The sequence below is a fragment of the Convolutriloba macropyga genome, chromosome 1 (genome assembly GCF_964194025.1).
Source record: "Convolutriloba macropyga chromosome 1, txConMacr16.3, whole genome shotgun sequence".
Taxonomy (NCBI): Eukaryota; Metazoa; Xenacoelomorpha; order Acoela; family Convolutidae; genus Convolutriloba; species Convolutriloba macropyga.
The window spans coordinates 39,582,513-39,607,636 of record NC_134468.1 but is presented as its reverse complement, the minus strand read 5'-3'; the positions used below and the strand labels follow the sequence as shown (position 1 = coordinate 39,607,636).

At 36.7% G+C, this 25,124-nt stretch overlaps 1 protein-coding gene across 8 annotated transcripts in view; it reads left to right on the top strand.

The window, feature by feature from the left end:
* The window catches only part of LOC142338765 (uncharacterized), an 84,795-nt gene that overhangs the window by 46,974 nt on the left and 12,697 nt on the right, over positions 1–25,124 (top strand). The window contains exon 1 of one of the 8 annotated variants that reach the window (XM_075388620.1): positions 13,776–13,795. The exons of 4 other annotated variants lie outside the window; for them this stretch is intronic. The gene's annotated coding sequence lies outside the window, so the exon portion shown is untranslated. Of the gene's footprint in view, positions 1–13,775; positions 13,796–15,379; positions 15,602–22,754; positions 22,785–23,885; positions 24,218–25,124 lie in introns of those variants that run through there. 3 more of the 8 variants (XM_075388615.1, XM_075388618.1, XM_075388614.1) reach the window with 3 other exon arrangements.

The window sequence follows — 25,124 nt, the reverse complement described above, 5'->3', positions numbered from 1 at the left end:
TTTTTTTTTGTGAACGTAGATAGGCCACTGCACACATCGTGTCTTCAGATGCGTCAGCAAACACATGAAGTTCAGTTCTGTCCTCTCTGTTGAAGTACCTTCTATCGATGCTTGTTTCAGCCACTATTGGAAGTTGTTGTTTCCATCTCAGGAATTCGTCTTCTTTGCCAGGCTCCACTTCGCTGCGCCAATGTTGTCCATTCTTAGTCCAGATGCGTTTCGGAAGTCGTCTCATGTGAACACTGAACGGAGCAAAAAATCCGATCGGGTCGAATAATGAAGATACCAGTGATAGAATCTTCCTCTGAGTTATCCCTGAGCACTGAGGATCCTTCCGTATTGGGTTCCTCTTCGAATTGTTTCGTGTTGAGATTGACTTCAAGTCCTCTGGGATTGCTTCGGTAACTGCATCGTTGTTGCTTATCCACTTCTTCAATTCGAATCCATGTTGTGAGAGAAGAGGTTGTAGTTGATTGAAGACCTCAGTTGCTTCTTCAGGGGTTTCTACTGATTTGATGAAATCGTTTACGTAGAAGTTGTTTTGTATTGCCTTTGTTGCTATTGGATACTCTTCTTCGTTGTCCAGTCCCACTCGTTTGGGGCATAGCTTGCCCAAGTTGGAGAACTTTTAGCACCAAACACGTGACGCTGATAATCGTAAATCTGAACGTGCTCGTTGGTTCTTGGACGCCATAAGAACCTCAAGCAACTTCTGTTCTGTTCGGGAACTTGCACTTGTAGAAACATCGATTAGATGTCAGCTGTAAGGGTTAATTGTCCTTCACGAAATCTAAAGATTGTTCCAATCAAGCCGTGTTGCAGATCAGGTCCTGCTAGTACTTTGTCGTTTAGGCATACTTCTTTGTACTTTGATGAGCATTGCAACAACAGTCTTTCTTTGCCAGGCTTGTTCGGGTTTAGTACTGATTGGTGGGCAAATACCATTATTTCCGGAAGGTGTCTTTCACTTCGGTCTCGTCCAATATCTTTATGGATCCCTTTTCTGCATTTGTATCCATTGACTGTTGATACAAACTTTTCACATTTGGGTCCCTTCGAAATCATCACTCCAGTGAGTAAAGCTGACCCAATGCTCAGCTGTAGTTGTTCGGTAGGTTTGGCTCTGGTTCAATCCACAGCTTTCCCACTTCGTACCGCTCGCCTGTGAACTTCGTCGTACTCTCTAGAACCCTCTGTGCCTGCAGTTCCTTCTTTGACTGACCGACGACGGTGATTTTGGAAGCATAGGTTTCTATGTCCCACCAGATTTGGATAATCTCAGCTACTTTCACATCTTTTGTGAAGGCAAAATGACAAACATTTTGTCTTCTTTTGCCGTCATGGGTCCACTGATTACCCATCCTAGCTCTGTTAGAACGGTGAAAGGTTCACTTGGTGTTCCTATCTTGTAGTCCAATGGGCGTTGTAGCTCATAAGCATCTTGCCCAAGGATGATGCCAACTTCCATCAAAATGGAGCTTTTGTTGGGTAGAACACTTAAGTAATTGAAGCTTTGCGTCAGCTAGTTGTAGTTGTAGTTTGTGTTCACCAAGGAGATTGACGGGCGTGCAAACGCTTCGATTGAATGCACCTTTGAATGAAGTCTGTTTATTTTGAGAAGAACCCTTGCTGTCTTCATATCCTTTGTTCCTTGAATGCCAGCTATGTTGAGCGCCTTATCGGCGTCTTGGGCTGGTAACATCTCTTGCACACTTCAATCAATGAATCAAATAGTTGATCCGCTATCGAGGAAAACTTATGTGTTCAGCCGGTTGCCACAGCTCTGTATTGCGAACGCTCTGACAGGAACTATCTGAAGGAGTCTTGTAACTTCCATACTCTGGTTGATTGTTGTTGCGCTTAAGTTGACTGCCTGATTGTCCTCGTCCATTTGGCTTTCTGAGTGTATCAATCGGTTGTGCTTCTTGATGCATCCATTGATACCGCACGCATTGACTTTACAATCTTTGATTGCATGTCCTTTTCCTAGACATCTGTAACATAAGCGTTGCTTCCTCACTACTGCGTAGCCTCACTCATGTTCCTCAATAGTGGACAGTTCCATATTTTATGAGTGCCATCAGCTAGCAAGCAGTAGTCACTTTGCATTTGCTTCGTTTCTTTCACGTTCGAACTAGCACTGATGTTCGATGTTTTTGAGAACCGTTTGTCTCTATTTGTGCCTCTTCGGTCTTTTTTTCTTCGCTCTCCCCTGAAAGCTAAAAACCCTTCGTGCCCAAAAGCTATTCTAGATAAACATTTTTCAAACATTATCAATTCAGGCCAATCTTCACCTTTATCATCAATATAGAACCACTACTTCTCTTTGAGAAGTTGAGGTAGTTTATCTACTGCCATATACAGTCACGAGCTTGATTGCAGATCACCAATCTGCTTGTACTCTTTGAGCGCATTCACGAATTTTGAAACAATAACTGAAAAACTCATCAGACCTGTTGCGTCGTGAGATTTCACCTGACTTGCTTTAACAAGACTCTCCAGCTGTGCATCAATGAACACATGAGGCCTTCCAAACTTCCTCTCCAGAATGCTCCATGCAGCACCATAAAACTGTCGAGAATAGCCCATTCCAGAGATTACTGACCTTGCCTTGCCTGTCAGTTGAGTCTTCAGATGGCTCATCTTCTCTGAGTCTGGTATAGGGCGTTGATCCACTGTAGCAATGAACCACTCTTGCCATTCGAGGGGTTTCCATCGAAGCTGTTCAACTTCAAGGTAAGCTACTGCTACCTGTATACCCACTGTTGTATCGTAGTACACCAGCTCTGGGGGAAACGTCCCCGTCTTCAACACTTGAGTATCGGTCTCGTGAACTGCGATATCTTGAGAAGTGACTGTGCCTGTTCACTTGAGTGATTGCTTCGAAGCGAGCTGTTGATCGTTCTGTCGTTAGAAAGTTATCGATCCTACTGGCCCAGTCTGAGACATCTCTTGTCTTTGGGGTCCAGTTGAAGGGTGATTTGTCTCGAGCACTAGTTGATTGGAACGAACATCATCATTGTCTAATGCTGTTCTCTTCCTTTTGCGCTCTTGCTCACGCTCTTCCTCCAGTAGTTGATGCTTAGTTTCCAGTTCCTTCTTTTGCATTTTCAGCTCCAGCCTCCTCCGTTCGAACCGTGCCTGTTCCAGCTGCATCTTAGTGTTGAATGCGATATCGAATTTCTTCTTCCTTTCCTCACACCGTTGCTTTGATGAAGATGTTTCCGAAGCATTCTCCGTCCCTTGGCCACTTGCTGTCGCTCCATTTTGTACTCTTTGAGCAACTAGGTTGTCCGTTGGGTAGTTATTGTTGTTCTCGCTGTCATTCACTGCTTGATTTGTGTTGCTTTGTTCTTCATTCACTGCTGGTTGCGTGCCTTTGCTCATATATGCAAGCTAATGATAGTCCAAACTTGCTTTGCACTTTCTTGCTTCTTTCAGATGTTCTTAAACAAAATTAGCTTGATAGGGCACAACCTTGTTTGGACTCTGCAGTTGCGCAGGTATTTCCTCCTCTAGAAGCTGAAGGGTCTGTTGGTAGAGGACCTTTAGTTTGTTGGGTCGCCTATATTAGTGTTAACTTCTTCCACAAAATCTTGGAACTTCTTGTCGTACGTTTGAGCTGTTGATTGAAACTCCTCTCTTGGGGTTGTGCTTGGATTGCCTGGCTGCCGTTTTTTTGCTTTGGTGGTTCCTTTTAAGCGAGGTCAACTCTTCAACGTGTTTTGTGAACTGCACTCGCACCATTCGCTCAGCCTCACTGGTGTTGCGCTGCTGATTCGTTTGATTCTTTTTGGCTGGTGCCTTCGGCACTCTCTTCATCAGAGTGGACAACAGTTTGCCTTCCACTGTCTTGGTCAGCGGAGCAAATGTAACGGCTGGTCTCCTATCGAACTCAAGGAAAACTTTACACCTCCCAATTCGTTTCAGCGGTTTCAAATCTGTCCAGATATTGTTTTTGCAGTTAACTTTTGTGATTCGTATTATCCGTTATGCTGTAGATTACCGTTGCATTAGTTTTTGCTCAATTAGTCTCAAAAACTAATCACTGAGCTTTGCTGAATAACAAACTTGTCTCTCTCAGAATAACAAAATAAGTCAAAGTGAAACAATAAAGTTTTTGTTGAGTTCTCTTAATAACTCAACTTTTAAATCGAAAATTCAAATTATCTTGAAGTACAGACCTAGATAATAGACTTCTCTCTTGAGTGCATAATTATTTAACCAGGTTAATTAGGTAACCAAAAAGCGCAAACGCAAAGAAAATGCTTTAATTAATTTCCAAATATTCGCTTTAATAACTAATTTCTAGTCATAAATTGGCCTCAAAAACACCAGTATGAAACTATGCTAGGCTTTGTTAAAACCAGTAGGAGCAGCTGACTATGTGCTTTGCACAAAGTTTCTCTTTCGCAGGAACTATGTATCTCAGAATGAAAATTAGAGAGTATCAAAGTTAATTCTCTTTTCACAAGTTAAAGTAAAGTTAAAACTGTACAATCACTAATATGATCCACAGAAACCAGACAAAATAACATGTAATTTGCCGCTCAAGAAAGTGTGCTCCCATACGCACTGTATGCCAGTTTAATAAGACAAAATTAACGAGTTTCTTCTGAATTTTGATAGTTTTTCAAGCTCTTTTTGTTATGCCGTACATATCAAAATTGTATCTCTGATTGGTTGTAGATCACTATTTCGTAAGATTCTCTGAATACAGTGAGTTTGGGGTTCGGGATACCTTTTTCGGTGCCCCGCACACTCTGAAACTTCATCGAATCTGGCTTACTAGGTTGGGTATCTCTTACTCCGTCGAGCTCAATTTGTGTGATTGTGAACACTTGAGTACGTGGCAGTAATAGCATAGTTCGAGTTTCAGTTTCACTTCATGTATGACGGTTGTGTATTAATAATAGTTGCTAAGTATAAATGTTGAAAAAAATGAACAAATCCGTATGGCTTCGATAGAATGTAGCATTAATTTTCGCTCTTCATGCTATTCTAGCTTTAATGATTCAAATGGCCTTGAAGCGCTATTCATTTTGGCTACTGAGTTAGTAAGCTCAGCCACAACAACGTTTATGCAAAAACAATACTTACAACATAATGAAGCAGAGAAGTGTTGAAATTAGGCCACACACGGTAATTGAAATTGGATTATAATGTCAGCAAACAATGAACAATAAATGTTTTTTTAACTTAGCGTTGATCGTTGAAATGAATGACTTCGGTAAAAAACATCTCACAGGACCAAAAATACATTTTGAGGGTTGGAAACAGACTGATTGTGTAGTTTTGGGGGAGGGCAGAAACAGAGAAGATCACTAAAACATATATTTACTTTGCATGCAAATATACGAGTTGCATTTACCAAAACTAACAAATCGAAGTTTCAAATTCAACATATATACAGAAACAAAGTTTTGGATGAAACGAGAGCGTGAACTTCACATTTTTTGGCGTTTTTGGCCACAAGATTTGGGTGGACCAAATAAATTTTGCAGAAAGATAGTAAATATGCTTTTATTTCAGTTAATCGATTGGGTTGTGTTGAGAAAAAACCCGCTTGTTGAGAGCGCAAATATATCAACTATATAGAGCTGGGAGGGCGAGGGGAGGACAGTAAGAGAAAATCTCCGATTAAAACTTTGAAAATGTAACTGTTATGAACGAAAAATTAATTGGATTTTGCGTAGCATTATTTTTATTGGAACAAAATTTTGGCCAGAAAAAACTAAAATTTGAAAAAGGTACTGCTCTGTACATCTACCAAACGCAATTTTAAGCACATAAGTTCATCGTATAAGTATTCCAGATTACAAAAAGGAAGTTTGTTGCATCTCACACATTGAAATACAGTGTTTAAGTTTTCATTAATTGATAAACAAATAATTTCAACACAAAACATTAAAAGATATGATAAATCGTGAAGTGGGTGGGATATTTTACTATCTTTTTAGTTAAAAACTCTAAGAACTATTTCACCCATTTATGCTTGTTGAAATACACTACTAAATTTAGTGTATTTTGCAAGTCCATGTATGAGCAATACCCACTGGCCATATACCAATATAGTGGTTATGAAATTCAAACTGTAAAGCAACAACTTGTTTTTACCAAAATATAAACAAATTTAAAACTTCGTTTTTACAAACTTTTACAAGTAATAGACACCAAGAACTATAAGTATTTGACTTAACTCACCTGTTCATGAATATCATGGAAACCAGATTTTCACCCCATGCGACGACCATCAAAGTTGTTATCAAAGTTAACTAGCGTCCTTTTCTTGAGAAAAAACTTGCAAATTGGGATCTGCAAAACATTCATTATAGACTGTGGCTAGAGAAATCATGCAATGTGATTAGCAAAAAAACTGGTTGGCGCTATTCATATTTTTTTTGGTTTTTTATAATAGTGTTGCAGATTCATACAGAAACCTTTATGTTTTATGTATGCTTCCATGGGCATTCTCAAATTCTTAAAGGAAAATAATTGCTATATATAACGCCGTGATAGAAAAAAATCGTTTTAAGATCCCTTTCTTGTGCAAAGGCTGGGTAGAGATTGTTGCATATAACACGGCGCTTCGAGATTTCTTCGCAGAAAACTACGCGCGAGCTTTTGGATTAAATCTTACAGCACATGATTATGAGCAACCGGTATGAGCCTAAGCAGCGTTGCCTTTAAAAAAACCAACAGTACAAATATGAGGGGTGCTAGTTTGAGTTAAATCTAGTTCATAATTGCTGCTAAAATATTGCTGCTAAAAATTGCTGTAATCTAAAATAGATTACAGCAGAAAGTCAAAATGAAGTACTTAAGCACAAAAAACTTTGGTGCGGAAGTTTTTCCCCAAATTGCTAAATTGAACGTCTGAAAACCTATCGTTAAAATTTTGACTGCATGTCGCTTGTAAGCAATGGCGCGTTTGGTTGGGTTACATCAATTTTTCAGGCAATGGAAAAAAATCAATAATGAAGTGGGAAAACAGTAAAAATATGCTTTTCAGCGACTGAAGGTTAGTGACGATATTTCATGAAAACACGGAAACAAGGAAATATTTAGCACGGAGCAAATAAAGTAGACAGAAACAGAAAAAGCGAAAATTTTTTGCGATAAAATTTGTGCGGCAAAAATTAAAGTGCTGTCACGAAATCTAGGACAAAAGATCTTTAACGAGAGTTTTTTGTAAATTTAAAGTCGAGAGAATCAAAAGTGTCCTGAAGATCTAACAATAACAATTGTGGTTAATCAAGAACTTAAAATGTCATAGAGCCAAAATTGTACTGGAATTTTGAGTTATGAAGTAAGTTCAACGCTCGAGATAGATAGCAAGAAAAGTTTCTGCTCAATGCGCCTTTTAGGACACAACTGAAATATAAAAAAGAAGCATTGGTTTGCCTTGCACAATTTTGTAATGAAAACTGGTTTGTTTAAAAAACTAAGCGTCGTAAAATTTGCTGCTACATCGACTCACCCTTAAAAATCAACTTCCCATCGTCCAAATTACAACAAAATTGAAATGCTGTTGCATTTCTTTTGTAGCTAATAAAAAGCCAACAGGATTATTTTCGGTACCACAAGGTTGTGATTCTCCTTTCTCTAAACAATCAAAAACAATTACACGTAATCATTTGAACTAATGCACACACATAGCACACTAAAAACCGGTTGGCTAATATAGTATCAAAGTGCTAAATAGTCCAGATAGTTGTAAGCCATCCACCGCAAAACATAAACGCGGTGCTGTCTCACACCCTCTCGTACTCTACATAATTGATGTAGGCTTTTGCTATGCGAGAGCGTATTATTTTGCGTATTGAATTTTGCGGAGCGAAAAAGCACTTTAATTCTATTACTGAAATTGCGACGTGAGAGAAAGAAGAAGGAGAAGCAACTGATTTTGAATATGAGAAACTGAAAGTATAACTTGAGTAATTATAATCAAACGTGATCAAGTAATCAGACATGTCTGACAATGAGGCGCGAAACACAAGATGAGATGAATGAAACGTACCTTGAGACAGCAAAAGTGAAATAAATAAATTGTGATTAACTAGAAATGAAGCGCAAACTAAAATGAAATAAAATGTAACATCGTACAGAATTTTACTGCACTAAATAAACTGGAAGATAATTATTGAACAAAGGTATCACATAAACGCCGACGGATGTAGATGCAGTTGGAGCTGCAGTTGGAGCATCTACATAAAGCGGATGTAGATGCAGTTGGAGCTGATTTTAAGAGTTCGTTTTGCGAATCGAATTGGAAAGTGTCAAGCTGATTGCGTAGAGCGGGGAAGTTCGGCATTTTTGGTAATGCGCCCTTGCTTTGCGCGTGCAATATTGGGGCGAGATGATGAAAGTCCGCTTCCCGGCTCGCGTTGTCGATGTTTCATCTTTTTGTCTCCTTTGATTTTCCTCGTGTGCTCCTTGATGCGGCTTTGTATTCTTTCCTCTAGTAGTTTCTCACTGTTTCGAGGCCCTCGGCGGTAAGCGTAAAGTTTCAATGGAGTTTGCGGTTCTAGTAGCGGTCCGAACTTGGCGATGTCACTGTTTCTGATGGTCACAACAGCTTTACCAGGTTCCTTATTGAATGATGTAATAGGGCTTAATTTTAAGATATTTAATCCCGGTGTTAATACCTCGTAGATTGCAGCTAAGAAGTATATTTCAGTCCTTTTTTCATCAAAAATTGGCACACGGTATATGCGGTTGAAACTGATTAGTGGGAATTACAGATTTAAGATTCTTACCAGTTGCTGTACACGGTTTGCATTCTGTGGACTTCATTATGAGTTCGCGATTCATTTATGGCCACCAGCAGTGCGTGGCCATGTATATCATTCCCCAGGTACCGGGATGGCTTGCGTGGAGGTCATCAATGAACGCCTAGCGTAATGCGTTCGGGATCGCTACTTTCTCGTCTATGCAGACGCAGCCAGAGTGGACGTGTAGATCCCGACAGTAAGCGTGTATATAAAGATTTAATTCCTTTAGTCGTTATAAGTTGAAAAGTTATCACGCAGCTATTTGAGGGCCGCGTCTTTTCTAGTTAGGGAGGCTATGAGTGATTTACTGAATACTTTTCGACCGATATTATCAGAACTTGGGATTTGGAGGCTTGGGTTTAGCTGAGTGCTAACACCGGAAAATGTTGTTGCGGAAATTGAGGTAATTGTAGTTGGGGGAGGATTCGCTGTGCTAGAGGAGGTAGAAGGGGTGGAGGGTGGATTCGCTGGGCAGGAGGAGTCATGAAATTGGACTCGGGTGACTCGTTTCTGGGATGGCATAGTGATTTTGTTAGTTGAGTTGAATTTAATTTCAGATCTTTTAGACAACTTGATATGAGATTTAGGATTAAGTTGATTCGACTGAGTTCTAGAGTTGTTTTGGACAAAAAAGCACTGAATTTGTTTTTGGTTGGTGACTTTTGGAAACATGTTCGGAGTATTTCTTATTTAGCTGAATATTAGGCTTAAGTAAATGAATATCTCGCCCAACGGAATACTTTTCATTCCGAATTAGTAAAGCATGCGTGAATTGGGGTGTTTTTTGCTTAGCGAGTGTAGTGTTAATTGGTATTTGCGACGCGGGTTATTCATATTTGGAATTCTCTGACTTATAATTGGTATTTGTTAATGGATTTTGCGATAGGGGGGATGAATAAAATTCATGTTTGTGTATGCGACGGTCAATTGTGTGAATATTATTTATTGAACTTTAGGTATGATCACAATTAGTTGTGATTCACGGTTCGGGGTCATGTGATTTTGGTAAATTGTGCAAATGATGTGCGGATTGACTAGATTTTAAACTTAAGGACTTAAGGAGTAAGAAGATAAGGAAAGAAGGTCACTTTTAGCCACAATAAATTCATCATCATAAGCGGACACCTTTTTTTTATTTTTGATTAAGGTGTCGAGAGATGAAATCTACTCGGCCCATTTTTGCGACTGACATTTGCTCAATTTCAAATTGGAATGGTAAAAGTCTATCTACCCAGCGAGTTAAGCGACTATTGTATGATTTATTTTAGAACAATTTTCTTTCAGTATTGAAAGCAGAGCTCTATGATCTGTGATAACTTTGAATTGTTTAACGTACTAATAATTTTTGAAGTATTCATTAGACCGCGCTACAACCAGGAGCTCTAATTTGTTAACACTTTATCTCTCCTCATAAGATTTTAGGAAAAAAGATGTGAAAACATTTGGTTTCCTCCCGTCAGCAGTTAATTTTTCAAGAGCTGCTCCAAGACTGGAACAAGATGCGTCACATATAACACGTGTTTCGAGCTAAGGGTTATAGTGACAATTTTCATGTTGCATTCTCGATGCGGTTCTTTATTTCACTAAAACAGTTTTCATTTACTTCGGTCCAAATAATTGCAAAATTTTTTCAACAAAGGGCGTAATGGGGGGACTAATTTGGGCAATATATGGATTAATTTTACTTATATAGAATACAGAGCCGAAAATTTTGGAATTTGTTTAGTTTTTTGTGCTTCAAAAGACAAAATTGCCGATGTTTTGCTTTCGATCTGCAAAATAACTGATTGTGATATAAGGTAACCAAGCCAATCAATTTAAAATTTAGCAAAGTGACATTTTGGAAGGTTGATCGTAAAGTTTTCTTCATCCAATCTTCATCAAATATTGTTTATGGTCTTCCTCTGATTCTCTACTAACGACTAAAATGTCATCGAGAAAACAGTATGTATACTTTGAGCCAGTTTCCACTGGCATGTCTGTTAGAACTCAAAATCCAATTTGGAATCTGTAAGTGCCTGTCATGTCCCCGCTTGTTATACTTAAAATACAATGATAAGTTGTAACTGGATCTAAGTTCAGTTGACTCTACGCGTATTTCAAATCTTATGTAGAGAAGTAGGTAGTGTTCTGCGACGCCGGATCACTAAATTGTTGGGAAATGGATTGAATTAGTGTATCATTGTTTAGAATCTGGTACTTGTTTTTGGTGGATCGCTGTCTTTAATATTTTTGAATTGAGCACAAGTTTAATTGATTGATCTTTTCGACATTGATTTCTATTATTATATATGAGTTTTATTATTTTTCTTTTGTCAAGTAACTTTTTGGGTTCTTTTTTTGCTTTATCTTGCAAGTTATTTGGTATGCGTCTCCCTTTTTGGTGTCAATGTGGAAAATTTTTATGAAGTTTAGGTTTTGTTACATGCTTTTTTGAAAGTCCAATACGGGTTATGAGATCGGGAAATTGTAATGCTATAGGTTCTATTAGAGGTCTCAAGCCGTCTGCGACAACGTGAACATGGCGGATCGGTCGTACCATCCGTTATTCGATACGGGAATTAGAATTTTTCTTCCGATTTGAATTGGCTCGTTGGATAAAGTTTGAAGTTGTGGTTTAGCAATTTTGCGTACCCAGAACAATGTGAACTGCTGTTAACTACCGGTGATGCGAATGATTGGTTGAAAATACTGCATGCGCTTCCGGAGTTGACGAGTAGTGTTGTGGAAATAATGCCGATTTTGATCGGCATGTTTAGGGGTTCTATTTTTGCGTGGTCATTATGGATTGTCGCCACCATGTTATCGTCGCCACTACTATAGTCAGAATCATAGAGTTTTGATGAAAGTAAGAAGTTGATCGATTTTTCGGCGTGTGGTTCTCCATTTACTGTGTTTACTGATCTTTTCTTTGGGATTTGCGGCTTTTGGTTCCTTTGTTTGCGACATTGTTCACCAAACCACAATTATTGCAGGTTTTGCCCTTGGCGATACAATTTTCCCGTTGTTTTGGAAACCAATTGCCACCGGAAATTGAGCAGCAGAGAGGAGGACGACTGCATTGTTTGAGGAAATTCTTGGAAAATGACCAGTTTGATAATCGAGTGCTAGGTGGATACTGAATCGAGTTTACACTAGCCGGGATGAGATGAGAGTCTTATTGTGCTGTTGAATTTGTTGTTGGTTGCGCATTCCGAGTTCCATTTTAATCACCAGTTCGAACGCTTGTCTGAGCTCAACCGTTTGCTTAAGAAGTTCCTCTTGAGTTTGTGGATCAATTGAGTTGGTGATGAACACATCTCGTATCAGGGTTTCTTCCTTCTTCTCAAAATCACAATTTTTGGCTAGTTCTTTGAGTTTCCCGTAGAAATGTTCATTGGTTTCGCCTCGAAGTTGCTTCGTGATTAGGAAGACGTGTCTATCAAATGTAATATTTTGTGGACGAATGAATGCATCCTCTACTATTTTCCGTTGTCAAGATGTCGGTTGTAGAGTTTAGCCGTAGTCAAGTTGTCGGTCATTAAATGCGGTTTTTTGCAATTGAAAATCCTTCGTCCTTCTACACCGATGCTTAAGTAGGGTGGTGAAACTGTTTTTCGGTCCGCAAGTGGTCAGAATTTGTCCCCAAACTAGATTCCAATTTCGATCAATCTTTGACATTTGTTTTGCCACTTCAATTTTTGTGGGGCATTACGAGCGTTTCCTTTCCTCTCTGATTGGGCAGATGATCCGACAATTGTTTCTTCATAGATTGGTTTCAAGGAAAGTTCAGCCATCTCGGGTTTTGGGCCAAGTAGGGTATCAAGTATGATTTTCTCTTTTGTGAGTACCGCTAATTTGTATTGGACTCTGCACTCCTCCGATCTTAGAGTTGGGTCGGTTATCGTTTTGTCCCAGAATGCATTAATTCAAAGTGGTGTTCCTTTATTAGCCGGCTGCATCATGTCGTACTCTACTTATTTGATGTAGGCTTTTGCTATGAAAGAACGTAATAGTTTACGGATAGTATTTCGCGGAGCAAAAACACAATTTAATTCTATTACTGAACTTGCGGCGCAAGAGCAAGAAGAAAGAGAAGCAACAGAATTTGAATTGGAGAAAATAAACGTATAACTCAAGCACCTATCAACAAACATGATCAAACATGTTTGATCACGAGGCGGGAAACACAAGACAATATGAATGAGAGGTAATTTGAGACAGGAAATGTGAAATAAACTAATTGCGATGAACAGGAAATGAAGGGCAAACTAAAAAGAACTATGATGTAACATCATATTAAATTTTACAGCACCAAATAAATTGAAAGATGAATAATGTACGCAGGTATCACACGCCCAATTGACCTCAAATTGAGCCTTGACACCTATGTACTCATGAGTATCAGAAAAAACGACAACTGAAAATTTTTTCTCACTCGTTAAAAAAAATTTCTATCAGAAGATTTATTGCTATCAAATCTCAGACTCACAATAAATTTTCACCATGGTTGGCTCTAATCACTGACACTTCTCCGTGAAAAAGATTTACTTGAAAACAAGGTAGGAAGATCTAAGTTTATTTCTCTATGTTACAATCATTGAAGACATTAGGATTTTCTTTAAAAACTGATTAAAACATTTATTGTTGCATCCTAAGGGGAAGCAAAGACACCCGGTTGAAAAATCAGAAAATAGTCTATAACTTGGTTTGCATTAAAAACCAGCAATTAATAACTCGCTTAGAGAATGTTGAGAATGAAAAATTTGTTTTACTGAAAATTGAGATTATCAAACCCAGTGGACTACAGGTATGCGGTCATATTGAGCAAAATTTTTGTAGGACAAGCTGGTTTTTGCTACTATTCTTGCAGACCAACTGCTGTTGTATACGTTAAGTGAGACCGTTCTATATGGAAAGACACGTTACTTAAGACAGATTAAAATTTGGAAAAGTTGTGTACCCTCAGACACATTAAAATCATCATAGCGAATCAGAGCGATAGAGAGAGAGAGAGTTAGACAAAACACTCGAGCTCCTAGGTTGGTTCTTGATTGAGAGCAATGGGTATTTATTTCGTGTGCACGTCGTCATAGAGCATAGTTGCTTGATTTCAGAAACTGCAAAGTTACCGAAAATTGCTTAAATCTGCGAAGCTACTAAATTTCAGCTTTGGATTGTTGAAATTGCTCAATTAGATGTTTCTGACCGTAACTTTAGTTATGGTTATTGCCGGTATTACAATTATTGTTGATAATTCATTATCCGGAGTGAAATTTCTAAATGGTTGAAAGAGCAACCTTCCTGTGGACATGACATTACACTCCCAACAACAACAATAGGAAGCACCAAACAAATCTTTTTGAGTTTTGGGCGCTAGCCAGTCACCAGCTAGAAGCCTTCTAAAAAAATGCAAAATTCTACGGATCTGTTTTTGAACTTCGTTCTTCGTCATTTATGATGACAGTCATTTTAAAAGAAATGGTCAGCAGCCGTAGGTGGAGAAGGTTATTGAAGAGAAAAAATTGAAGAGAAACCATTCTCCCAAAAGACTGTAAAAAAAGTTTCAGCTGTTAGACAAATTGACTGTGCCATTGACTGTGCAAAAACTGGAAAAACGTTTATCGTCACCTCATAAACTTCTGAAAACAATATGAATGGATCAATTGCGTACTTTCGGGCTTAACTTGACTTTGATCAACATTTGTTCCTTATTTATAATCCCTATACAAGGTTTTCTCCAAATATTGTGACGAGATTTGATCATTGCAATAATTTCGAATTCTCTGATTTGTTCTGTACTTCATGGCCATTGGTGGGTGAGTGGGCGGGTGAGTGGGTACAGAAGGGTTGAATGAGAGTACAGGGGGTGAGGGGATTTGGAAGGGGGTGGATTTGGCAGGGGAGGGGGGGATTAGTCGCAATCATAATATATCCTGACTTTGTTCACAGTGGCATGATCATATTGTAACCCTGCAGGGGTCAAACGACAGATGAAGGTGGATTGAGAAGATAGGCTGGGCCAATTAATTCCCCCTCTTGTGCCTACCTCGTGTCATTTCCTCCGTCAAATTATGAATGAACACACAAAATTATCTTTAAAACCACTGAGCCCACGTGGCCTACGTCCCATTAAGACGAAACAGAGCATGAACTGAAGTTGGTCAATTTTACCATCACAACTCAGAAAACGTTGTCTCATTTCACCACTATCAAAAAATTAACACACCTTTTTCCCAAAATACGCGATTGTTGTACCAGAATTATCCTTATTCAGCCAATTGTAAGACGGAAAAATTTATCGGATCTTCGAGACAATTGTGATTTTCGAAATAGCGAACAGTGATGTGAAAACATTTTAAAGCTTTATGGGTAGAAAAACGGCAAACGCATTTTTCGATGTTTCCTATAAATGAATTATTTTTTGTGCCCAGAATTCCTTCTGGGCGGGCGATTAAACTGAAAACAACATCGTCTTTTTAATACAACTCAATTCCATTGCTCAATTTAAAGCTTTTCTTTTGTATTTTACTGCTTTTGTTTCATTATTATTACATTTTTGTACATTTTGTCGTAAGCATTCTTATGGCGTGGCTTGGTATCATTACAATCCCAGCCCAGACACTCGCGTAAACAAAACAAACAACATTAAGATGTAATTTTAAACCAAGTTCACAATCAAAACCATGCGTATTGTATCGCTCCTAACGTTTTACACTTAACGAAGCAAAAAGCCTCGATTTTCCCAAAAATTGCCAATTTTAGATCGTGGTAATTGTCTAACACAAAAGAAAATAAAAATTGATGACTGCCTCATGAGAAACACTTGACGATATCTTTTCTATCAGGTGAGGGTCTTCAAGTTTTCGCTCCACTTCCCATTTCAAACAATTTCTTTTTTAGGAAAACAGTTTATAGCCCAATCTTTGAAATACTTTGGACGGCTACATGGCAAAATTCTTGTCAAAAAAAATTAGCAGACAACAGTTAAAATCCTGCCTGCAAATCATTGTTCGCAAAAGATGGTTGCACGATAGTAGCTAGTGCATAGTTCTTCAGTTTTGATACATGGCAGTTGAAAAATCGCTAGTTAAACAATTTGTAAAATTTTACTTTTCATAACTTTTTTTTGTGATTCTCCACGATTTTCGAAAAAAGATGTGTTGCTGATCGAATATAATTTGTTAATTTTTGAATACAGAAACATCAGTTACAAAACTTCTTATTTTAGAGTTTATTTTGTACAATTTTTTTCAAATTTTGTCAAATTGTAAGCACTCAACTCCTTCAGACTAAAATTTTAAAAAGAAAAAATTGAAACTCAGCGCAGGTTAGTGCGCCAGGAACCCAAGCTATCTCGAATGTAGACTGTTCTGAGAGTAGACTATATTAAAAACTATATATAGCTCCGTCCAGTCTGAGAAAATTTTTTACTTATGATCCGGCGTTCGTTTCATAAGAACGTTTCATCAATAATTTTAATTACTGTTTCACTATAGTCTTGATTTTTCTCTGTCAATTGAAAACCCTTGAAGCAGAGTCTATTTGCAGCCTTGCATTTAACCTGATCAGACTCTGAATCAGCCTGGAGCCTTCTCTGATTTTTTTTGTCTGAATCAGGCTTGGTCGTCTCTGTATATATATATGTTATCGGTAAAGTTTTGCAAAATTTTTGATTTTCCTAACGCTGCACAGTTTTCCCTTTTCAACCAAAGGCTTGTATTATTTCGTTAACGATGTAATGGCAACGTTTTGTTAAAGATATTTTCTTACAAAAAACAATTTCTACCGATATGACTTTCTGAAGTTTTGATCGAGCTATCGAATATCTGATAGTAAAAAAGTGTTGATAACAGAAGCCCTCCAGCAATTCCGACAATTTTCCAATTTTCAATCAAACCACCCATGAACTGCAGGCTTATTATATCTGTTTTCATCTGCAAATTTTTTGTAATCTTCAGAAAAAAAGAAGGATACAAATCTGTTTGCAGTTTGCAGATGTTTATACACTTGGCAATTTTTCTCAAATAAAATTCCACATTGTGTAAATTCTGGTCATATTGCCACCCGTACCCAACTTTTAAAGTAATTCAGTGCTGAATCAAGTCGGAGTCTGTTCTTGTCACATTTTGCTCTGATATTCTCTGATTCAGACTGTGAACGAGACTATGATTTTTTTATTCGGTTTTTGTCTGAACTAGGTTAAATTCATAACTACGTTCATGATTCAAGCTAGTTTTTCCATTGCTTTCGCTCTCAGGTCCAGCTATCGTTTCAGAGCTAAATGAAAATTTTTGTCACTTTTGTGAACGTTACTCTGTGGATTCATTTCATTCTGAGTTCAATTTTTTTTCGTAGCCAAGCCAATAATTTTCTATTTTCAATTCAACATTTCTATTTTTTATGATTCTGACTTCTGAATTAAAAAACCGTTCTTTCTTCAGAAAGTATAACGGTCAATTCAGTTTTAGAGACACCATAGCGGCTGATAAAAAATGCGAAAAAAATATACGAAATTCCTCTGTATGTAAAAAAAGGTGCGAGATTCAAAACAATGCACTGCAAACATTGCACTGAAATTACAAATTTGCACCAAAAATCATGCCAATCAAAAATCATGAAGACGTTTGACAGAGAGCTAGAATTATCCCCTAGGCAAAAAATGACAAATGTTCAACCAAACCATAAGTTTACGGTACCAATTTTATTCTTACTAAAAAAGTGACACGCAAAACCAATAGAAAACGATGTTACATCTTTAACTAAAAAATTGTGATAGGAGTTGTACTCAAAGTTAGTCAGGTAGAGACTAGAGTAAACATTCTCTAGGTAACTGAGAAGATTTAGTGAAAATCGAATTATTGTTTTTCTTCAATACTTATTTCATTTGTTGGCTTTTTTTTGAATCACTGATTCACAATTAGCGGTAAAAAGGCGCACAATAAATTTGCAAGTTTTTACAAAAAAGTTTTCATTTTTAACCAACTTTGTATATAGATTTCGTGTGCAGAAGCTTTTTCTATGATTCTGATCACTAAAACTACGATAGACAAACTACTGGATTGCATGTTAATATTTAGGACACACACAAATTCGACAGCCGCTTTATTTGAACTTCTGACAAATTTACCAAAAAACTGAAAGTGTACCAGTACTTTTCAAAGTTCAAATGAAATGCTCCAAAATCTCTTCAAAATATGATTATAGGAGTCAAACAAAAAGCATTCAGTCAAATGTTTAAGAAAACAAAACAAGGTACTTTAGCTACTGGTCTTTCGTTTACGTTCAGCACAGTTATGCACGCGAAACAGAAACAATTCGTAAAGTTCTCCAAGAGCCCAGACAAGTTTTTTTCAATCCATTAAAACGGAAGTAGAATTGTTCTGAAAACTTTTGTCATCTCCATTCAATTGAGTACAATATGAGCACCGGTGCATGGTACATAATTTGCTCAAACAGTTCTATTTACAACACAGAAATGCTTACAACCTTTCATGTGCTGTCTGACTAACCTAAGCACGCTGTAAAAGCAGATTGAAATGCTCCATAATTATATCGAATTTTGTCTTTTTTATGTTGCCCAATTTCATAAAATATTTCTGATTCTGGAAAAAAAAATTGTTTCAACGCTCCCTGATAGGTGGGTTGGTATCACTACAGTAAAACTAATTTTACCCGACAAATATGACATGCAGAAAGCAATAAATATGGTACCATTTAACAGCCTTTATAAAGTGGATGAAATCTTAATAAAAGTTTTCGAGCAAGAAGTTCGCAAAGAAGAACTTAGCAGTCTATTTGCTGAAAATAAGTCAAGAGTTTCTCAACTTCTGAAAAAATGTGTTGTTTCCTCAGAAAGTAGAACTACTCAAATCCATTTTAGAGATACCATAGTAGTTGATACCAAATGCAAAAAATTAATTTCAATTTTTCTGTATGTAAAAAAAAATGATGCGAGATTCAAAACATTGTACTGCAAACTGATGCCGCACTTTCTCTCTGCCCACAAAAAATCATAACGGCATTTGACAGAGAACCAGAAGCATTCACTAGAAATAATGCAAATATTTCAACCAAAACATAAGTTTATGGTACCAATTTAATTCTTACTTAAAATTGACAATCAAAACCAATATAAAACGATTTTACATTTTGAAATAAAAAGTTGCGATAGGAGTTGCACACATTATTATTCAGGAAGACTCCAGATTAAACGTTCTCTAGTTAACTGCAAATTTTTTGGGGAAAATAGAATTAAAAAAAAGGCATTTGTGGGTTTTTTGTCACTGATTCGCAATTAGCTCTAAAAAACCCGCAATATAAAAATTCATGTTTTTTAAACATGTATTTCTACAGTAAAACTAATTTTTCCCGACAAATATGACATGCAGAAAGCAAAAAATATGGTACCATTTAACAGCCTTTATAAAGTGGATGAAATCTTAATAAAAGTTTTCGAGCCAGAAGTTCGCAAAGAAGAACTTAGCAGTCTATTTGCTGAAAATAAGTCAAGAGTTTCTCAACTTCTGAAAAAATGTGTTGTTTCCTCAGAAAGTAGAACTACTCAAATCCATTTTAGAGATACCATAGTAGTTGATACCAAATGCAAAAAATTAATTTCAATTTTTCTGTATGTAAAAAAAAATGATGCGAGATTCAAAACATTGTACTGCAAACTGATGCCGCACTTTCTCTCTGCCCACAAAAAATCATAACGGCATTTGACAGAGAACCAGAAGCATTCACTAGAAATAATGCAAATATTTCAACCAAAACATAAGTTTATGGTACCAATTTAATTCTTACTTAAAATTGACAATCAAAACCAATATAAAACGATTTTACATTTTGAAATAAAAAGTTGCGATAGGAGTTGCACTCATTATTATTCAGGAAGACTCCAGATTAAACGTTCTCTAGTTAACTGCAAATTTTTTGGGGAAAATAGAATTAAAAAAAAGGCATTTGTGCGTTTTTTGTCACTGATTCGCAATTAGCTCTAAAAAACCCGCAATATAAAAATTCATGTTTTTTAAACATGTATTTCTACAGTAAAACTAATTTTTCCCGACAAATATGACATGCAGAAAGCAAAAAATATGGTATCATTTAACAGCCTTTATAAAGTGGATGAAATCTTAATAAAAGTTTTCGAGCAAGAAGTTCGCTAAGAAGAACTTAGCAGTCTATTTGTTGAAATTGAGTAAAAATTTTCTCAACTTCTGAAAAAATGTGTTGTTTCCTCAGAAAGTAGAACTACTCAAATTCGTTTTAGAGATACCATAGTAGTTGATACCAAATGCAAAAAATTAATTTCAATTTTTCTGTATGTCAAAAAAATGATGCGAGATTCAAAACATTGTACTGCAAACTGATGCCGCACTTTCTCTCTGCCCACAAAAAATCATAACGGCATTTGACAGAGAACCAGAAATATTCAATAGAAATAATGCAAATATTTCAACCAAAACATAAGTTTATGGTACCAATTTAATTCTTACTTAACATTGACAATCAAAACCAATTTAAAACGATTTTACATTTTGAAAAAAAAAGTTGCGATAGGAGTTGCACTCATTTTTATTCAGGAAGACTCCAGATTAAACGTTCTCTAGTTAACTGAGAATTTTTTGGGGAAAATAAAATTAAAAAAAGGCATTTGTGGGTTTTTTTGGCACTGATTCGCAATTAGCTCTAAAAAACCCGCAATATAAAATTTCATGTTTTTTAAACATGTATTTCTACAGTGAAACTAATTTTTCCCGACAAATATGACATGCAGAAAGCAAAAAATATGGTACCACTTAACAGCCTTTATAAAGTGGATGAAACCTTAATAAAAGTTTTCGAGCAAGAAGTTCGATAAGAGGAACTTAGCAGTCTATTTGCTGAAATTGAGTAAAAATTTTCTCAACTTCTGAAAAAATGTGTTGTTTCCTCAGAAAGTAGAACTACTCAAATCCGTTTTAGAGATACCATAGTAGTTGATGCCAAATGCAAAACATTAATTGCAATTTTTCTGTATGTAAAAAAAATGATGCGAGATTCAAAACATTGTACTGCAAACTGATGCCGCACTTTCGCTCTGCCCACAAAAAATCATAACGGCATTTGACAGAGAACCAGAAGCATTAACTAGAAATAATGCAATTATTTCAACCTAAACATCAGTTTATGGTACCAATTTAATTCTTACTCAAAATTGACAATCAAAACCAATATAAAACGATTTTACATTTTGAAATAAAAAGTTGCGATAGGAGTTGCACTCATCTTTATTCAGGAAGACTCCAGATTAAACGTTCTCTAGTTAATTGAGAACTTTTTGGGGAAAATAAAATTTAAAAAAAGGCATTTGTTGGTTTTTTTGTCACTGATTCGCAAATAGCTCTAAAAAACTGTATTTCTAAAGAACCTTGTTTGTAGATTTTGTGTGCAACAGCATTTTCCATGATTCTTTCTGATCACGAAAACTACCATAGACAAACTACTGGATTGCATGTGCTCATATAGGACCCAATTAAATTAGACAGCCGCTTAATAATAATTTTTGCGAAAACACGAGAAAAATGAATGGTGTGCCAATACTTTTCAAGGTTCAAATAAAATGTTCCAAAACGTCTTTAAAAATTGATTATAGGAGTCAAAGAAACCAATCAGTCAAAAAAATGTTTAAAAAAACAGATTAAAGTACTTTGGCTACTGGTTTTTCGTTGAAGTTCAGCACAGTTATGCATGCAAAACAGGAAAAAATGGTAAATTTCTCCAAAAGCCGAGAGAAATTCCTTTCTGTAAACCATAAAAACAGAAAAAGAATTTTTGTCATCTAAGTTCAGTTGAGTGCAATACTACAAAGATACTACAGTTTAAATTACAACAAAGAAATGCTTACAACCTTTGATGCGCGGTCTGTCTGACTAACTGAGGCACCTTGTAAAAGCAGATTTCGATGTTTCATGCAGGAATCGAAATTTGATTTTTTTTATGTTGCCCAATTTCATAAAGTGTTTCTGTTACTCTAAAAAAAGTTATTATTTCAACACTCCATGAAAAGCGGGTTTATATCAGTATACCACCCCACTTTCTATAGTCAAGCTATTTTTGCCTGACAAAGATCATATGCCGAAAGATATAAATATGTTACAATTTAACAGCCCTTATAAAGTGGATCAAATCTGAATAGACATTTTCAATAATTCTCGAGCAAGAAGTTCGGCTCAAAATTTTCAAAATCTTTTGACTTTTCTGGCCACTTCACGCAGTCGGATGGCTAAAATTTGTTCAAATGCTTCAAATAATAAGCTCTTTTAGACTTTTTTGCGACTTTTTTAGATAATTATAAAGGAAGGTTTTTGTAGTTTTGATTTTTTTTTACTATTAAGAGATTGTGCAGAATCTAGATTTAAAAAATACAAACTGACGGACAATCACAGCTAACTGAAAAGCTTTAGAGGTTAACTTCATTTTCAATGGTTTTACAATCACATTAGGCTGCAAAACATTTCTGTATTTTCACAATTGGAAAATTTCTAATGCAGCTTTTGCTAAAAAAAACTTGTCAATGTATTCAAACATACATGTTCCATGACCAACGTTTTTGAAGTTTCAATAATTAATGATTATATTTCCGTTGAAACAGACATCAAAGGAAAAATGAATCGGCTGTCAGTTGATTTTCATCCAGTTTAGCAACAGCTACAAAAAAATTGTGAAAAAGTAAACATCTGTTGCATTAGTTGAAAGACCTCCAAAAGTCATTATGAACTTCAATTTGTTATGCTGGATTTCCTCAATGAAAATCAAAATCTTAATAACCCGAGGATGAATCACGGTAGATTACAAACAGTGCTCCTGATCCTCCTATAACTTTTTGAAACAAATACGATCGGCAACATTTTAAAAAATTTTGCTGATCTGATTTTCTGTGGCGGTTACGCAAGGCAATTTATTTATACGCGCTGTCTTTGATCAACTGCGCCTGCCTGTGGAGGTTCAGGAAACTTCATCAGCTTAAGAAAAACACGCTTAAAGGTGAGTTCGAAATGAAAACGAGCTATAAGTAAAAAAAAAAGCTACAAAAACCAAAAAATGATTGAAATTTTTTTCTTTCGATTAAAGTTAAACACGAGTTCTTTCCCGGGTTGAGATCTTTGGGTGACTTTTTGTAAGAAATGCGGTGAATGCGTTGAAATTTTGTAAGAAATGCGGTTATTAAAGTGAAAAAAAAATAATTCACCGTGTTTCACCGCATTTCTTACAAAAATTCACCGCAAAATTAACTGCATTTCTTTAAAAAAATTTACCGCATCAACTCTTGTGGCTAATTAATGTAAGAAATGCGGTGAAAAAATTAGTTCACCACATTTCACCGCATTTCTCACAAAAATTCACCACGAAATTCACCGCATTTCTTACAAAAATTTACCTCATTTGCTTTCCAACGTTTAATGAATCTGATTTAAATTCACAAGAAATATAATTGAAGTAAGTGACAGTTGGAGCAGTGGATTAACAAGTTGAAAGCATGCAGGCGGTAAGAGGTTCAAACCCGTGTAAGGAAATTTTTTTGTCAAAATACTGAGAACGCGGTGAAAATAAATAACTCACCGCGATTCACCGCATTCACCCCAAAAAGATGTAAGAAATACTACGCGGTAAATTTCTTTCCGCCGCTGTTCACCATATTTCTTACGAACATTCACCGCCAAACCTCGACCCGGGTTGCAAATTTAACTTGTAAAGGAGATATTACAATAACGAAAAAGATCCCCTTTTTGCATCAACTTTAGATTTTGAGTCTTGGCGAAACTGTCAACTGTCCTCCAAACCCCCACCACTACCAGCACTAAATTGTGACCCTCTATGATTAAATTTTTACGCTTCTTTAATGGTATAGATTAATTATATTCAATAAATGAATTACAATGGATAATCCCACCTTTTAATAGGCTATTTAAACCACTATCTGTTCAAAAACAAGCATTAGTTTGTTCACACACATTGAAATTAGAACAACAATTTTGTTCACGGGCAGAAAGAAGCAGTTCCAACACAAGCTGTTAGAGTGAAAAACTAATCATCATAGTCGGCCAAAGATACAAATGGTAGTATAGCTCTTGGTTTGATTCAAATTTCAATATGATTGTATCTCAGTTGAGCTGTGTATGAAACAATGCTTACACCATACAACTGATACAGCACTTTCCTTCTCATCTTTGATCGGCGGAGTGGCTGTGACAGGAGAATATTTCTGTGCGCGAACAAATGAGCTCAGTACATATCTTGTCCCTCTCCTTTCATTAAAGGCTAAGCTGTCACTGGAGTGGAAAGGGAAGTCGTTTGAAGTCTTTCCTTCCAATTCATATTCAATTTTTCAATTCGTCTACCTTTCTAATTCCCACGTGGAGACACAACTCTTTTATATCTATGATGGCGTATTGGAACAAGCCACAGAGACATAACATGTAAGGTGTGAACTATAATCCCCTTTACTTTTCTCAAACTTGAAACGCTCACGTGAGATGCCAGGTCACTGCAATGCCATATTTCGGAGTTCCAGACATAAAAACTTGCAAAGAGCGTATTTCAAGCAATGGTTTAGTGACTTTCCTTGAAGTCACTGAGAACTTCTGGCGTTTATGGAGAACCGCGAAGCGGTTCGAGATATTAAGTCAGAATTTCGAAGTGATTTCTGCAGAGTCACGTAACCATGCTTAAAACACGAAACGCGCGCGTTTTAAAATGACGAACGTTAACGGAAGTCAACTTCTGGCTAAGTAGCAACTTGTGGCCTTTTTATTTCTGGCACTGTAGACTTTCGGCATTTTAAAATGTGCAAGCGAGTGTTTCAAACAAGGTTACGTGACTCTTATCGAGGAACTTACACCTCACACCGCTATGCTATTCTCGGCAAATGACAGATTTTCTCAGAGACCTCATCAGAGTCACGTTACTTTGCCTACTCAAAACTCACACGCGCTAGTTATAAGATGCAGAGCTTCTGCAGTGCCATATTCCATAATACCAGAAATTGAATTATATTAAATTTGCACAATTCTGGTTTCGGTGTAGGTTACGTAACTCTAATTAGGTCACTTTGAAATTCTGGCCCATATCGCGTTTACTGGGGAGCAGCTCGTAATGATTTCATCAGAGCCGCGTACCCTTCACTTAACAATCGTAATAAATTCCCAGAATGGGTCCAACAGAATTGCTAATCTCATAGAGTCCCATCGATGGGCTATAACTAAGCTCTGTTAACATTATACGATGCCAGTGGAAAATTTGTAGAAACTGTAATGATTTTCTTGTAACTCTTCTAGAATCTAGATTCTAAATCTTCCTAGAGTCTAAATCTAGATCATAGAATCT